At 48.8% G+C, this 13559-nt stretch overlaps 1 long non-coding RNA gene across 3 annotated transcripts in view; it reads right to left on the reverse strand.

Moving 5' to 3' along the window:
- LOC128700325 (uncharacterized) overlaps positions 1-13559 on the reverse strand; it is a 56923-nt gene that overhangs the window by 37871 nt on the left and 5493 nt on the right. For all 3 annotated transcript variants that reach the window (XR_011393999.1, XR_011393998.1, XR_011393997.1), the window contains exon 3: positions 3143-3642. This is a non-coding gene — a long non-coding RNA (uncharacterized lncRNA). The remainder of the gene's footprint in view (positions 1-3142; positions 3643-13559) is intronic.

Genomic DNA, 13559 nt, shown 5'->3' on the forward strand with positions numbered 1-13559 from the left:
TTGACCAGCTCTACCTGGAGCTCATTACCTTTGTAAATTCTCATGATTAATGTGTTTATGATTCATTACCTTTGCAATTATTCATGAGTGTGACCAGCTCTACCTGGAGCTCATTACCTTTGTAACTTGGTCATGATTATGACCAGATCTAGTTCATTACCTTTGTAACTTGCTCAGCTATCAAAAGTTTGGAGTCCAGTCCCTGGACCAATTATGTACCTCTGTAATCTTTTGACTACCGCCCACAGGATGGGTATGGGGTGCATAATAAACATATTAAACTGAAACTGGGGAAGAGCAAAGAAGACCACAGACGGAGTACAGTCTAGGGGGGCAGAGACTACAAACCTCACTCAAAGAAAAAGATCTTGGGGTGAGTGTAATACCAGGCACATCTGAGGGGCACATCAACCAAATAACTGCTGCAGCACATGGGCTCCTAGCAAACCTAAGAACAGCATTCCGCCATCTTAAAGAATCGTTTAGGACTCTGTACACTGTGTACGTTAGGCCCATATTGGAGTATCCGGCACCAGTTTGGAACCCACATCTAGCCAAGCACGTAAAGAAACTAGAGAAAGTGCAAAGGTTTACAACAAGACTAGTCCCAGAGCTAAGGGGTATGTCCTACGAGGAGAGGTTAAGGGAAATCGAACACTGGAGGACAAGAGAAATAGGGGGGGACATGATAACGACATATAAAATACTGAGATGAATTGACAAGGTGGATGGAGACAATGTTCCAGTGATGGGACAGAGCAACAAGGGGACAATTGGAAATTGAAGACACAGATGAATCACAGGGATGCTAGGAAGTATTTCTTCAGTCACAGAGTAGTCAGGAAGTGGAATAGTTTGGAAAGCGATGTAGTGGAGGCAGGATCCATTCACAGCCTTAAGCAGAGGTATGATACAGCTAATGGTGCAAGGAGAGTGACCCAGTAGCGACCAGTGAAGAGGCGGGGCCAGGAGCTATGAATCGACCCCTGCAACCACAACTAGGTGAGTACACACACAAAAGAGTATAAACGACAACCAGCACAGATTCATGGAAGGCAAATCCTGTCACAAACATTCAGGAGTTTTATGATAAAGTAATAGAAGCGAGACACGAGAGAGACGGGTGGGTCGATTGCATTTTCATGGACTGCAAGAAGGCCTTCGACACAGTTCCTCACAAGATATTAATGCAGAAACTAGAGGATCAGGTGCGTATAACGGGAAGGGCGGTGCAATGGATCAGAGAATACCTGACAGGGAGGCAACGAGTCGTGGTACGTGATGAGGTATCACAGTGGGTAATTGTGACGAGCGGGGTCCCACAGGGGTCGGTCCTAGAACCAGTACTATTTTTGGTACATGTGAATGACTCAGAAGTGTCCCTGTTCGCAAATGATGTGAAGTTAATGAGGAGAATTAAATCAGATGTGGATCAGGCTGGACACGTGGTCCAGCAACTGGCTTCTCGAATTTAACCCTGCCAAATGCAAAGTCATGAGGATCGGGGAAGAGCAAAGAAGACCGCAGACAGAGTATAGGCTAGGTGGCCAAAGACTGCAAACCTCGCTCAAGGAGAAAAATCTTCGGGCGAGTATAACACCCAGCACGTCTCCGGAAGCACACATCAACCAGATAAGCGCTGCAGCATATAGGCACCTGACAAACCTTAGAATAGCGTTCCGATACCTTAGTAAGAAATCGTTCAAGACTCTGTACACCGTGTACGTCAGGCCCATACTTGAGTATGCAGCACCTGTTTGGAACCCACACTTGATCAAGCACGTCAAGAAATTAGAGAAAGCGCAAAGGTTTACGACAAGGTTAGTTTCGGAGCTAAGGGGAATGTCCTACGAAGAAAGGTTAAGGGAAATCGGCCTGACGACACTGGAGGACAGGAGGGTTAGGGGAGACATGATAACGACATACAAAATACTGCGTGGAAGAGACACGGTGGACAGAGACAGGATGTTCCAGAGAGAGGACACACAAACAAGGGGTCACAATTGGAAGTTGAAGACCCAGATGAGTCAAAGGGATGTCAGGAAGTATTTTTTCAGTCAGAGTAGTAAGGAAGTGGAATAGCCTAGCAAGTGAGGTAGTGGAGGCAGGAACCATACATAGCTTTAAGATGATGTATGATAAAGCTAATGGAGCAGGGGGAGAGAGGACCTAGTAGCACTCAGTGAAGAGGTGGGGCCAGGAGCTGAGTCGCGACCCCTGCAACCACAATTAGGCGAGTACACACGTTACCAGATAACCCTGTCCTGCCCCCACAAACCTTAACACTACCACTCACCGCCTTCTTACATCTATGCAAAATAAAAAGGCACCCCTCTGTCACGACGAGAGCCACTTCCATTTTCATGGGATCTGTCGACACAATATAACCAGGAACATGTAGGCAGCCTCATCCTTTCCTTTCGTGCTCTTAAATAAAAGCCACATATAGTATATCCGGTTCTAGAGGTCTCTGGACAGGTTCGTTTATGTGCTACGTTGTTACTTCTGATACTCTGTGCTGCTTCTCCACATAACTTTTCTGCTGGAAGCTTCTTCTCCAGCGTCAGCAAGGTCTAAATCCGGCCCTGATCAAGACTAGGCACTAAACCAACAAAAGATATCAAATACGTAAGCCCAACATCAAGGAGACTTGTTTTCAACACGAGTCCATAGACATTGTTCATAGGATTACGAGTATGTGGAGCTAGTGTCCAGGGCGTTTCAAATATCAAGGTTCAAGCCACGTTAACACACAGTAACAAGACTGTGTTAGTCCCTTGGTAATTACCAAGTGAACCATCCCCCTACCTCATTCCCCATCACCCTCCCACCAGTAACAGCTAACTACTCACCCCCGACCCTTCCCCCTCTCCACAACCACTGACGTCATCCCCCTCTTCCAGGTCAGTGGCGCCATTTAGCCATAGAGGTCAAGAATAGTGGCGCCACTAGTCACTCCTCTACCAGCCACGACCCCATCAACACCTCCAGCTCCATCCACCTGTGGTAATTTAATAAACTTGGATTACTCCAATTTCATGATAATTTTTGATAGATCAGCTTTGAAAATATTTTAGCAATTTTTTTCTACAAAATGTTGAAGGAAGCAGTCTAAATACATAGACATCAAACTATTACTTACTGCAGTTCGTGAATAATGTCCATACTTTTATCTTTGCAGACATTGTTTTGGCGTGTTGCTGCTGGTGATGACATCTCTGAAGACTTGCAGCTGCCCACAACACGGCCTTCACCACACAGCAGCTGCCCACAACACGGCCTTCACCACACAGCAGCTGCCCACAACACGGCCTTCACCACACAGCAGCTGCCCACAACACGGCCTTCACCACACAGCAGCTGCCCACAACACGGCCTTCACCACACAGCAGCTGCCCACAACACGGCCTTCACCACACAGCAGCTGCCCACAACACGGCCTTCACCACACAGCAGCTGCCCACAACACGGCCTTCACCACACAGCAGCTGCCCACAACACGGCCTTCACCACACAGCAGCTGCCCACAACACGGCCTTCACCACACAGCAGCTGCCCACAACACGGCCTTCACCACACAGCAGCTGCCCACAACACGGCCTTCACCACACAGCAGCTGCCCACATGGGGAATATCTTCAACCTACAAGATTCGATAAACTTAAGATCATTAATTAAAATGTAATCAATAAATTGTCTTTCTTTATCACAGCAATGTTCAAGGAACACACAAGAAATTTAGAAACCGTAAATAACTGAGACAAGCCTCAACTGCTGTATTTGTCAGCAGGACGACAACAATCGCACAATCCGGGAGCTTTAAGCTCGGGGAAAAAAAAAAAATACCTACCCCAACCCTACTAACAATAGTAGTAATGAGGCGGACAGCCTCAATACTGCCATTATTAGTAGTTTGAGGTATGATAAAGGTCATAAAAAAAATGTATGTACTGTCAGGAAGATGTACGTCTACAGACACAACACTTCACTGCAAACACTTCATCGTGCACAACACAGCAGGCTACGGCTACTCTGTCTCCAGCGTTCTTTGATCATCTCTTGTCTGTCAGGAGGATTCTGCGGTAATTACCCTCCAACTTGTTTAAACTCCCTAACATTACAACCTAGACAAACCTACTCTAAGGGATATCAAGACGCCTATATTTAAATGGTAAAATCTCGATAGAAAGTAAACTTGCACTCTCCTCTGAATCAAGCCTGATTGACTTTCATCGACCTGTGCCCCGATAGTTTACCGCTCCCCCCCCCCCCCATTCAAACTATTTCCCCCAAGTGGATAATATATCTAGACACATATGCATAGGCGTTATACACAGCTTGGAGAATGTTAGTGCTAACATGTTTGATCCTTGGAAGGGGAGGATACTTACAAGCAGTTGCATCAAGATACCTTCACTAGTAAAAAGAGACCCCTTGAGGGGCATCCATTTAACATTAACTACCTTCATGATCCCAAGACAACATCGTATTTTCCCTACACTTCCACGTCCCTATGGGTTATCTAACCAGTTGGAGGCCTGCCGTATACCAGTTTCCTAACACCTGCCAGTTATGGCTGGCATTCCTAAGCACAACCTGATTACCACTACATTCAAGCCCCCACTCTCTCAACCCCCCTCTATTTTCCTGGGTTTCTAACCCAGTAGGGCTTATAATCCTATTCTCGCTAATACCAATCTAAATCACACCCTAACTATACTCATCAGTATGAGAGGTTAGTCAGTCCTTTCTGCCGACTAACACTTAACTTCAGATCAGAGGTTTTCATTATTTTCATCATTAACATACTGCTGCCAGAAGCGTTAGACTTCACTACTTACTATCATACCAACTGCAATTCTGAACGCTAATACTTTCATATTCATAGGAACCTGTACGCCTTTACACAATTTCATCATTTTGGAAAATATAAACTCAATGAATCAATATTTAACTCACGAAATCGTAATGACACGATTGCAAACAAACCATACCACGGGCGGGGACAGAACCCGCGGGTTCTATCCCCGCCCGTGGTATGGTTTAATCGATATTTAACTTTGTACAGTTTGGCCAAAGGCACAAAATACGTAGAACACCCACCACAACCACTACCCAAAGCCCGAAACCCACCAACATCCCCACGGAAACCATGTGCAATAACAGATTGCACACAGCTACTGAAGGTCGTTGGTGGGTTCCAAGGCCCACAGTTCTACGTAATCTATGCCTTCGGGGGAGATTACTCTCCCCTGCTATATGCATTCATAATGCATATAGCAGATTCTCCAGTTCTATACCGTCCCTATCCTACTTAACACCACCCAATTCCACAAGTTTTGATAGTACAAACTGCATTTATACACCACAACTATGCAGCATACTCCAGGTATAAGCCTTACTAATTTGCAGACCAGTGGTGGCGCAAGGGGAGAGGGAGGTAAAGGCAAGATCAAGGGGGTTCGGGCAAGATCAAGGGGGTTCGGGCAAGATCAAGGGGGTTCAGGCAAGATCAGGGGGGTTCGGGCAAGATCAGGGGGTTCGGGCAAGATCAGGGGGGTTCGGCAAGATCAGGGGGGTTCCGGCAAGTTCAGGGGGGTTCGGGCAAGTTCAGGGGGGTTCGGGCAAGATCAGGGGGGTTCGGGCAAGATCAGGGGGGTTCGGGCAAGATCAGGGGGGGTTCGGGCAAGATCAAGGGGGTTCGGGCAAGATCAAGGGGGTTCGGGCAAGGTCAAGGGGGTTCAGGCAAGATCAGGGGGGTTCAGGCAAGATCAGGGGGGTTCAGGCAAGATCAGGGGGGGTTCAGGCAAGATCAGGGGGGGTTCAGGCAAGATCAGGGGGGTTCAAGGAAAGATCAGGGGGGTCTAGGTAAGATCAAGGGGGTCTAGGTAAGATCAAGGGGGTCTAGGTAAAATCAAGGGAGTCTAGGCAAGTTCAAGGGAGTCTAGGCAAGGTCAAAGGGGTCTAGGCAAGATCAAGGGAATCTAGGCAAGATCAATAGGGTCTAGGCAAGATCAAGGGGGTCTAGGTAAGATGAAAGGGTCTAGGTAAGATCAAGGGGGTCTAGGTAAGATGAAAGGGTCTAGGTAAGATCAAGGGGGTCTAGGTAAGATCAAGGGGGTCTAGGTAAGATCAAGGGGGTCTAGGTAAGATCAAAAGGGTCTAGGTAAGATCAAGGGGGTCTAGGTAAGATCAAGATGGTCTAAGTAAGATAAAGATGGTCTAAGTAAGATCAAGGGGGTCTAGGTAAGATCAGTCTACAAAGTCTAAATATATACTGTATAACCCAATTTCAAAAATGTTCCTCCCCCCCCCCAGACGCTCTTATACAGATTCTGGAGGTGTAAGCGCTAAACCCACAAGGCAACACTACTGAAAACATTTTTGGGACTTCAAAGCATAAAAATACTTCGCCAGGCCCTCTACAACACTACTGAAAATAGGAAGATATGGCTAATTCCACATTTCTGAGGAATTATTATTGATTTTTCCGGCTGTAATATATTCTGCCTAAGGAAAATTGATCCCTTTCACATTCATAGGAAGATATACGTCGCTTAAATTTTCCAAAATGATGAAATTGTGTAAACTCAATGAATCAATATTTAACTCACGAAATCGTAATGACACGATTGCAAACAAACCATACCACGGGCGGGGACAGAACCCGCGGGTTCTATCCCCGCCCGTGGTATGGTTTAATCGATATTTAACTTTGTACAGTTTGGCCAAAGGCACAAAATACGTAGAACACCCACCACAACCACTACCCAAAGCCCGAAACCCACCAACATCCCCACGGAAACCACGTGCAATAACAGATTGCACACAGCTACTGAAGGTCGTTGGTGGGTTCCAAGGCCCACAGTTCTACGTAATCTATGCCTTCGGGGGAGATTACTCTCCCCTGCTATATGCATTCATAATGCATATAGCAGATTCTCCAGTTCTATACCGTCCCTATCCTACTTAACACCACCTAATTCTACAAGTTTTGATAGTACAAACAGTATTTATACACCACAACTATGCAGCATACTCCAGGTATAAGCCTTACTAATTTGCAGAGCAGTGGTGGTGCAAGGGGAGAGGAAGGTAAAGGCAAGATCAAGGGGGTTCAGGCAAGAACAAGGGGGTTCAGGCAAGATCAAGGGGGTTCAGGCAAGATCAAAGGGGGTCTAGGCGAGATCAAGGGGGTCTAGGCGAGATCAAGGGGATCTAGGCAAGATCAAGGGGATCTTTACAAGAGCAAGGGGGTTTAGGTAAGATCAAGGGGGTCTAGGTGAGATCAAGGGGGTCAAGGTGAGATCAAGGGGGTCTAGGTGAGATCAAGGGGGTCTAGGTGAGATCAAGGGGGTCTAGGTGAGATCAAGGGGGTCTAGGTGAGATCAAGGGGGTCTAGGTGAGCTCAAGGGGGTCTAGGTGAGATCAAGGGGGTCTAGGTGAGATCAAGGGGGTCTAGGTGAGATCAAGGGGGACTAGGTGAGATCAAGGGGGTCTAGGAGAGATCAAGGGGGTCTAGGTGAGATCAAGGGGGCCTAGGTGAGATCAAGGGGGCCTAGGTGAGATCAATGGGGCCTAGGTGAGATCAAGGGGGCCTAGGCGAGATCAAGGGGGCCGAGGTGAGATCAAGGGGGCCTAGGTGAGATCAAGGGGGCCTAGGTGAGATCAAGGGGGCCTAGGTGAGATCAAGGGGGCCTAGGTAAGATCAAAGGGCCTAGGTGAGATCAAGGGGGTCTAGGTGAGATCAAGGGGGTCTAGGTGAGATCAAGGGGGTCTAGGTGAGATCAAGGGGGTCTAGGTGAGATAAAGGGGGTCTAGGTGAGATCAAGGGGGTCTAGGTAAGATCAAGGGGGCCTAGGTGAGATCAGTCAGTCTACAAAGTCTAAATATATACTGTATAACCCAATTTAAAAAATGCTTCTCCCCCCCCCAGACGCTCTAATACCGATTCTGGGGTTGTAAGCGCTAAACCCATAAGTCTATACTACTGAAAGTATTTTTGGGACTTCAAAGCATAAAAATACTTCGCCAGGCCCTCTACAACACTACTGAAAATAGGAAGATATGGCTAATTCCACATTTCTGAGGAATTATTATTGATTTTTCCGGCTGTAATATATTCTGCCTAAGGAAAATTGATCCCTTTCACATTCATAGGAAGATATACGTCGCTTAAATTTTCCAAAATGATGAAATTGTGTAAACTCAATGAATCAATATTTAACTCACGAAATCGTAATGACACGATTGCAAACAAACCATACCACGGGCGGGGATAGAACCCGCGGGTTCTATCCCCGCCCGTGGTATGGTTTAATCGATATTTAACTTTGTACAGTTTGGCCAAAGGCATAAAATACGTAGAACACCCACCACAACCACTACCCAAAGCCCGAAACCCACCAACATCCCCACGGAAACCACGTGCAATAACAGATTGCACACAGCTACTGAAGGTCGTTGGTGGGTTCCAAGGCCCACAGTTCTACGTAATCTATGCCTTCGGGGGAGATTACTCTCCCCTGCTATATGCATTCATAATGCATATAGCAGATTCTCCAGTTCTATACCGTCCCTATCCTACTTAACACCACCTAATTCTACAAGTTTTGATAGTACAAACAGTATTTATACACCACAACTATGCAGCATACTCCAGGTATAAGCCTTACTAATTTGCAGAGCAGTGGTGGCGCAAGGGGGGAGGAAGGGAGGTAAAGGTAAGATTAAGGGGGTCTAGGCAAGATCAAGGGGGTTCAGGCAAGATCAAAAGGGTCTAGGCGAGATCAAGGGGGTCTAGGGGAGATCAAGGGGGTCTAGGCGAGATCACGGGGGTCTAGGCGAGATCAAGGGGGTCTAGGCGAGATCAAGGGGGTCTAGGTGAGATCAAGGGGGTCTAGGAGAGATCAAGGGGGTCTAGGTGAGATCAAGGGGGTCTAGGTGAGATCAAGGGGGTCTAGGTGAGATCAAGGGGGTCTAGGTGAGATCAAGGGGGTCTAGGTGAGATCAAGGGGGTCTAGGTGAGATCAAGGGGGTCTAGGTGAGATCAAGGGGGTCTAGGTGAGATCAAGGGGGTCTAGGTGAGATCAAGGGGGTCTAGGTGAGATCAAGGGGGTCTAGGTGAGATCAAGGGGGTCTAGGTGAGATCAAGGGGGTCTAGGTGAGATCAAGGGGGTCTAGGTGAGATCAAGGGGGTCTAGGTGAGATCAAGGGGGTCTAGGTGAGATCAAGGGGGTCTAAGTGAGATCAAGGGGGTCTAGGTGAGATCAAGGGGGCCTAGGTGAGATCAAGGGGGCCTAGGTGAGATCAAGGGGGCCTAGGTAAGATCAAGGGGGCCTTGGTAAGATCAAGGGGGCCTAGGTAAGATCAAGGGTGTCTAGGTGAGATCAAGGGGGTCTAGGTGAGATCAAGGGGGTCTAGGTGAGATCAAGGGGGTCTAGGTGAGATCAAGGGGGTCTAGGTGAGATCAAGGGGGTCTAGGTGAGATCAAGGGGGTCTAGGTGAGATCAAGGGGGTCTAGGTGAGATCAAGGGGGTCTAGGTGAGATCAAGGGGGTCTAGGTAAGATCAATATGGGCTAGGTGAGATCAAAGGGGTCTAGGTGAGATCAAAGGGGTCTAGGTAAGATCAAGGGTGTCTAGGTAAGATCAGTCAGTCTACAAAGTCTAAATATATACTGTATAACCCAATTTAAAAAATGCTTCTCCCCCCCCAGACGCTCTAATACCGATTCTGGGGTTGTAAGCGCTAAACCCACAAGTCTATACTACTGAAAGTATTTTTGGGACTTCAAAGCATAAAAATACTTCGCCAGGCCCTCTACAACACTACTGAAAATAGGAAGATATGGCTAATTCCACATTTCTGAGGAATTATTATTGATTTTTCCGGCTGTAATATATTCTGCCTAAGGAAAATTGATCCCTTTCACATTCATAGGAACCTGTACGCCGTTTAAATTTTCCAAAATGATGAAATTGTGTAAACTCAATGAATCAATATTTAACTCACGAAATCGTAATGACACGATTGCAAACAAACCATACCACGGGCGGGGATAGAACCCGCGGGTTCTATCCCCACCCGTGGTATGGTTTAATCGATATTTAACTTTGTACAGTTTGGCCAAAGGCATAAAATACGTAGAACACCCACCACAACCACTACCCAAAGCCCGAAACCCACCAACATCCCCACGGAAACCACGTGCAATAACAGATTGCACACAGCTACTGAAGGTCGTTGGTGGGTTCCAAGGCCCACAGTTCTACGTAATCTATGCCTTCGGGGGAGATTACTCTCCCCTGCTATATGCATTCATAATGCATATAGCAGATTCTCCAGTTCTATACCGTCCCTATCCTACTTAACACCACCTAATTCTACAAGTTTTGATAGTACAAACAGTATTTATACACCACAACTATGCAGCATACTCCAGGTATAAGCCTTACTAATTTGCAGAGCAGTGGTGGCGCAAGGGGGGAGGAAGGGAGGTAAAGGTAAGATTAAGGGGGTCTAGGCAAGATCAAAGGGGTTCAGGCAAGATCAAAGGGGGACTAGGCAAGATCAAAAGGGTCTAGGCAAGATCCAAAGGGTCTAGGCGAGATCAAGGAGGTCTAGGCGAGATCAAGGGGGTCTAGGCGAGATCAGGGGGGTCTAGGCGAAATCAGGGGGGTCTAGGCGAGATCAGGGGGGTCTAGGCGAGATCAAGGGGGTCTAGGCGAGATCAAGGGGGTCTAGGCGAGATCAAGGGGGTCTAGGCGAGATCATGGGGGTCTAGGCGAGATCAAGGGGGTCTAGGCGAGATCAAGGGGGTCTAGGCGAGATCAAGGGGGTCTAGGCGAGATCAAGGGGGTCTACGTGAGATCAAGGGGGTCTAGGTGAGATCAAGGGGGTCTAGGTGAGATCAAGGGGGTCAAGGCGAGATCAAGGGGGTCAAGGCGAGATCACGGGGGTCTAGGAGAGATCAAGGGGGTCTAGGCGAGATCAAGGGGGTCTAGGCGAGATCAAGGGGGTCTAGGTGAGAACAAGGGGGTCTAGGTGAGATCAAGGGGGACTCGGTGAGATCAAGGGGTCTAGGTGAGATCAAGGGGGCCTAGGTAAGATCAAGGGGGTCTAGGTGAGATCAAGGGGGTCTAGGTGAGATCAAGGGGGTCTAGGTGAGATCAAGGGGGTCTAGGTGAGATCAAGGGGGTCTAGGTGAGATCAAGGGGGTCTAGGTGAGATCAAGGGGGCCTAGGTGAGATCAAGGGGGCCTAGGTGAGATCAAGGGGGTCTAGTTGAGATCAAGGGGGCCTAGATTAGATCAAGGGGGCCTAGGTGAGATCAAGGGGGCCTAGGTGAGATCAAGGGGGCCTAGGTAAGATCAAGGGGGCCTAGGTAAGATCAAGGGGGCCTAGGTTAGATCAAGGGGGCCTAGGTAAGATCAAGGGGGCCTAGGTAAGATCAAGGGGCCTAGGTAAGATCAAGGGGGCCTAGGTAAGATCAAGGGGGCCTAGGTAAGATCAAGGGGGCCTAGGTAAGATCAAGGGGGCCTAGGTAAGATCAAGGGGGCCTAGGTACGATCAAGGGGCCTAGGTAAGATCAAGGGGGCCTAGGTAAGATCAAGGGGGCCTAGGTAAGATCAAGGGGGCCTAGGTAAGATCAAGGGGGCCTAGGTAAGATCAAGGGGGCCTAGGTAAGATCAAGTGGGCCTAGGTAAGATCAAGGGGGCCTAGGTAAGATCAAGGGGGCCTAGGTAAGATCAAGTGGGCCTGGGTAAGATCAAGGGGTCTAGATAGTATCAAGGGGTCTAGATAAGATCAAGGGGTCTAGGTAAGATCAAGGGGTCTAGGCGAGATCAAGGGGGTCTAGGTGAGATCAAGGGGGTCTAGGTGAGATCAAGGGGTCTAGGTGAGATCAAGGGGGTCTAGGTGAGATCAAGGGGGTCTAGGTGAGATCAAGGGGGGTCTAGGTGAGATCAAGGGGGTCTAGGTGAGATCAAGGGGGTCTAGGTGAGATCAAGGGGGTCTAGGTGAGATCAAGGGGGTCTAGGTGAGATCAAGGGGGCCTAGGTGAGATCAAGGGGGCCTAGGTGAGATCAAGGGGGCCTAGGTGAGATCAAGGGGGGTCTAAGTGAGATCAAGGGGGCCTAGGTGAGATCAAGGGGGCCTAGGTGAGATCAAGGGGGCCTAGGTAAGATCAAAGGGCCTAGGTAAGATCAAGGGGGCTTAGGTAAGTTCAGAGGGGATCTAGGTAAGATCAAGGGGGCCTAGGTAAGATCAAGGGGGCCTAGGTAAGATCAAGGGGATCTAGGTAAGATCAGAGGGGCCTAGGTAAGATCAGAGGGGCCTAGGTAAGATCAAAGGGGCCTAGGTAAGATCAAGGGGGCCTAGCTAAGATCAAGGGGATCTAGGTAAGATCAGAGGGGCCTAGGTAAGATCAGAGGGGCCTAGGTAAGATCAAGGGGATCTAGGTAAGATCAGAGGGGCCTAGGTAAGATCAAGGGGGCCTAGGTAAGATCAAGGGGGCCTAGGTAAGATCAAGGAGGCCTAGGTAAGATCAAGGGATTCCTAGGTAAGATCAAGGGGGCCTAGGTAAGATCAAGGGGGCCTAGGTAAGATCAAGTGGGCCTGGGTAAGATCAAGGGGTCTAGATAGTATCAAGGGGTCTAGATAAGATCAAGGGGTCTAGGTAAGATCAAGGGGTCTAGGCGAGATCAAGGGGGTCTAGGCGAGATCAAGGGGGTCTAGGTGAGATCAAGGGGGTCTAGGTGAGATCAAGTTGGTCTAGGTGAGATCAAGGGGGTCTAGGTGAGATCAAGGGGGTCTAGGTGAGATCAAGGGGGTCTAGGTGAGGTCAAGGGGGGTCTAGGTGAGATCAAGGGGGTCTAGGTGAGATCAAGGGGGTCTAGGTGAGATCAAGGGGGCCTAGGTGAGATCAAGGGGGCCTAGGTGAGATCAAGGGGGCCTAGGTGAGATCAAGGGGGCCTAGATGAGATCAAGGGGGCCTAGGTGAGATCAAGGGGGCCTAGGTGAGATCAAGGGGGCCTAGGTAAGATCAAGGGGGCCTAGGTAAGATCAAGGGGGCCTAGGTAAGATCAGCGGGGCCTAGGTAAGATCAAGGGGATCTAGGTAAGATCAAGGGGCCTAGGTAAGATCAAGGGGGCCTAGGTAAGATCAAGGGGGCCTAGGTAAGATCAAGGGGGCCTAGGTAAGATCAAGGGGGCCTAGGAAAGATCAAGGGGGCCTAGGTAAGATCAAGGGGCCTAGGTGAGATCAAGGGGCCTAGGTAAGATCAAGGGGGCCTAGGTAAGATCAAGGGGGCCTAGGTAAGATCAAGGGGGCCTAGGTAAGATCAAGGGGGGCTAGGTGAGATCAAGGGGGCCTAGGTAAGATCAAGGGGGCCTAGGTAAGATCAAGGGGGCCTAGGTAAGATCAAGGGGGCCTAGGTAAGATCAAGGGGGCCTAGGTAAGATCAAGGGGGCCTAGGTAAGATCAAGGGGGCCTAGGTAAGATCAAGTGGGCCTGGGTAAGATCAAGGGGTCTAGATAGTATCAAGGGGTCTAGATAAGATC

This window comes from Cherax quadricarinatus, chromosome 71, assembly GCF_038502225.1.
Source record: "Cherax quadricarinatus isolate ZL_2023a chromosome 71, ASM3850222v1, whole genome shotgun sequence".
In the NCBI taxonomy this organism is placed as follows: Eukaryota; Metazoa; Arthropoda; class Malacostraca; order Decapoda; family Parastacidae; genus Cherax; species Cherax quadricarinatus.